This window comes from Anneissia japonica, unplaced genomic scaffold, assembly GCF_011630105.1.
Source record: "Anneissia japonica isolate Jap-2015-1 unplaced genomic scaffold, ASM1163010v1 scaffold288033_len957474_cov176, whole genome shotgun sequence".
Taxonomy (NCBI): Eukaryota; Metazoa; Echinodermata; class Crinoidea; order Comatulida; family Comatulidae; genus Anneissia; species Anneissia japonica.
In genome coordinates this window covers 106,464-110,436 of record NW_022715491.1, presented here as the reverse complement: position 1 = coordinate 110,436, position 3,973 = coordinate 106,464, and the positions used below count along the sequence as shown (strand labels likewise).

Here is a 3,973-nt window from a genome sequence, read left to right as displayed (position 1 = left end):
AATTCTAATAGCAACATTGATTTTATTGCTTCAAGTACTGCGACAATATCATTCAGAGGCGAATTTAGAAAGTTTAGATAAAAAGTATTTAGGCCTATTAAAGTTTTCATAGGTTTGTGTTACCTAATGTAACTTAATTCATTCTAAGTAAAAAGAGCCACGGATATGCCAAGGCCCTTAAAATTTTTCTATAGATCGACTACAACGTATATTAATATTTAATACATTTAAATCAAATTTAGATCTAACTTAATATTGTGATTTTAAATAGCAGAGGTGGATTTAAGGGCGAGGGGTGGTTATTTTCAGGTGTCTAGAAAAGACAAATGTTGTTATCTCTATCGGACCGACTTTCGCCCCACCCCATCCCCATTTTTTCGGCCCCGGCTCCTCCCCCTTTCGGACATCTCTGGATTTTCCCCTAAATTGGCCTACATGCCAGCATCTAAAGAATAGGCTATTTATTTTTAACATTGTTTTGTGTATATCATTTGAATTTCTTCAATTTCAAACGAATGACCGCTGATTTTCGTGTCATTTTTGTAGTATTTCAAACAAATGACCGCTGATTTTCGTGTCATTTTTGTAGTATTTCAAATGAATGTACCAACTGTTGTCTTCTAATCGGATTAAAATCTGGCCTAATTTTGGCCGATATCGAAAAAAAGTTTGGCCGAATTTGGCCGTGAGATGGCGTGTGTTTGGCCGTGAACCCTGTCGACTATCTGGCAACCCTGAGTGGCAGACCGCTTTGAAAAACGGACGAAGAAGTGATGCGCAAGTAGTTTGAATGCTGTTTGTTGAATGCTGATGTTGGTGTTTGTGGTGTTTCGTAACAAGAACTCATTGGTAATAAGGGGTGTTCAATTTTTTTGGTGAATTGCTTTATTGAACTTAATGCCTAATTAAAATGTAATCCACTTTGTTTAGCTTGTTGACGTATCACTATGGCAGGTCGCCGACGCCAGGCTTGCCCTGCTTGCTGCAATGCCCCTGACCTGATGAGCTACACATACACAGTAATTTATTTAGTGAGTAGCCCCAAAGGGGCTACATACCTTTGACATTGGCTGTTGTTGCTATGCATGCTAGTTTTGTTTGAGATTTTGCACAGCAGTAAAGATAACATACATGTGAGGGGATATTGATACTGTACAAGCTTATTAATATTATTTAAACAGATAAAAAAAAAACCAAGTTAAATATTATTAGGCCCAGGCCCTAGGCCTATATTTATTTATTATTATTAATAAAAACAAGCCAAAGGGCTTGAGTAGGCCGTAAGGCCTCAATAAACTAATGCGTTTTGTGTTCATGGGCGTCGATCAGTTGGGGACAGGGGAACACGTCCTTTCCCCATTTTTCATAGTACTGTATGGGGTACCATCATATCAGTTGTCCCCACCACCACTTTTCGCTAACCTTTTCTATAGAGTAGTTGAAACCCCCGCTTTTCAAAGCAAGTGGAAAGAACAACAATAATTACGAATGACTCATGAATTTTGTCTGTTCACATGTGCTCTGTTCCAAGTGCGGTGCATATTTCCGGACCAAAACCAAGTAAAAACTTTATTGTTTTAAGTACCGCATAGATAACGAATGGGGCGAATTTAGATAACAATTTATAATAGTAGGCCTATCTATTAAAGTTTTCATAGCTTTGTATTAACACCGGTTTATGTATCTAATTTAATTTTCACTCCAACTAAAGAGAGTAGTCACGGATTTGCAATATGAAAGTATTGCTATAAAAATGATCAACTGCAATATACGTTACTGTATTTAATACTGTATTTAATCGTTAACCTTTTCTATAGTAGTTTAAAACCCCACTTTTCAAAGCAAGTGGAAAGAACAACAATAATTACTAATGACTCATGAATTTTGTCTGTTTACTTGTGCTCTGTTCCAAGTGCGGTGCTTATTTCTGGACCAAAACCGAGTAAAAATGCAATTGTTTGACATTTTGTAACCATCCCATTGATCTTGCAATGCAATGGTTATATATTTTGATTTAAGTAGTGTTACCACAAATTTATGTATACTCCGATGGATTTTGATTTAAGTTGATACCATCTCGCCATGATGTCATGATAATGATAAATTAAGTAAAATCACCTTGAATTTTTGTGTGCTTCCTATCTCCCTAGTCCTTTTTGGTCGTAAATTAGAAGGTAGCATTTCCACTCACAGTGTAGTTGCAATACTTCTTATTTGTACAAAAGTGAAATTCAAAAAGAGGAGAAAAAAGAGGTTTTTGGAATTTTTTTTAATTTTTTTAAAGAAAGTAAACACTTTTGTAAGGAAACCAATGTTTTTTTCTGTTTTAAATTATAAAATAAACTTAAAATTCTGTTCCAGCCTACGCAATATTGTTTGCATTTATAATCATTAGAGAGTAAGCAAACAATAAAAACTGCATTGTTTAATAATCGTCGGGCAAGTCTTTTTTAGTGATTCGCTTCACGAGCGGATCACCTTGTATTGTCAGATCTTTTTTTTTCTTCTTTTTTTCTGTTGATTTCTGTTCGCACAATATCTCAAAATTGCCAAGAGCTACGAACATTCTCACTTCAATGAACATTTGGCTTGGCCCAGAATAGTCACAATAAGGTTTTCAATTTGCTCAGTCATGCGTGACATCATCTATGCACAATTTTGCGTATTTTACATTATCAATCATATCATCTTAACCAACTGTCCTTTCTAAATCATATTCAGGTGCATGAACTTCAGGTCAAGGTGTCATGTATGTGCACACACGCGTTTGTCAAAATTTCAAAATGCTCAAAATCACTTTTTGACTAAATTAGAGCACGTTTCAGGTCATTTTGAGTATTTCAAAATTTTTTGACATTTTCCACTACGCGTGCGCATTTTTATGTGTGCACCACGTACAGAAGCTAGAAATTACGTTTTTTTTTACATATTTTGGGTTCCTGACAAATTTCACAAATTTCCATTCTTTTCAGTTATCTTATGGACTAATGCCTTACGTTTCAGGGTTGCCATTTGGCCTTTTTGACGGCCAGATTCCTCAAATCTGGCCGTATAAAAATTTGTCTGGCCGTAGCATTGAAAAGTCACGGCCAAACTATATTTGGCCGAATTTTTGAAAAGTCTACATTTTTTTTTCAATATAGGCCTAATATAACGTAGACTTGTTTTGGATATTTTGTTTTTGTTAGCTGAAATTCTATATTTGATTCTTACCTTTTACCTTTGTTTGTACTTGCACTAAACACTTAATCTAGGTTCCCCGGTTCAGCCGATTTGACGTACGAGAGTTTATTTAAAAGATGACATTTAATAATTTAAATTGTTCAGATGAAATATATTGTTTATGATGTTTATCCTCGTTTAAGCTTTATGAAGATTCTTGTACCATATATTGTGTCTTTGTATATGTTCCATCTTATTAGTGGAGGTTCTATCTCTTTTGAATTTCTTTTGAATATAAATTAAATACTGTACTTTAATTAATTTATTATTGCCCACATGAATTGTATAGCCATAGGTGCCGCAGTGTTCTTTATGTAGAGCGCCATATACAAATGCTCGATGTGATCATTCGGGTTCGATGGCACCTCCAAATTCAAGCAAGTTTTGCAGAGAGACTTCTTCGAAGTTACTGGAGTTAGGTTGCATATGAGAATGAAGAAGATAATTCTGATAGCAACATTGATTTATTGCTTTAAGTGCTGTGACAATGACATTCAGAGACGAATTTAGAAAGTTATAAAAAGTATTTATTTAAGTTTTCATAGGTTTGTTTTAACGCCAGTTTGTGTTACCTAACTATGTAACTTAATTCATTCTAATTAAAGATTTGCCAATAACAGGCCCTTAAAATTTTTGCTATAGATCGACTACAATGTACATTAATATTTAATACTTTTAAATCAAATTTAGATCAATCTTAATATTGTGATTTTAAATAGCAGAGGTGGATTTAAGGGTGGTAAAAAAATTA

General features: G+C 34.4%; 1 protein-coding gene across 3 annotated transcripts in view; it reads left to right on the top strand.

Annotated features, from left to right (window-relative positions):
* The first annotated feature begins 726 nt into the window (after window positions 1-726).
* Window positions 727-3,973, top strand: part of LOC117109260 — a 30,101-nt gene continuing 26,854 nt past the window's right edge. For 2 of the 3 annotated variants that reach the window (XM_033251531.1, XM_033251527.1), the window contains exon 1: window positions 727-849. The gene's annotated coding sequence lies outside the window, so the exon portion shown is untranslated. The remainder of the gene's footprint in view (window positions 850-3,973) is intronic. The other variant, XM_033251529.1, reaches the window with a different exon arrangement.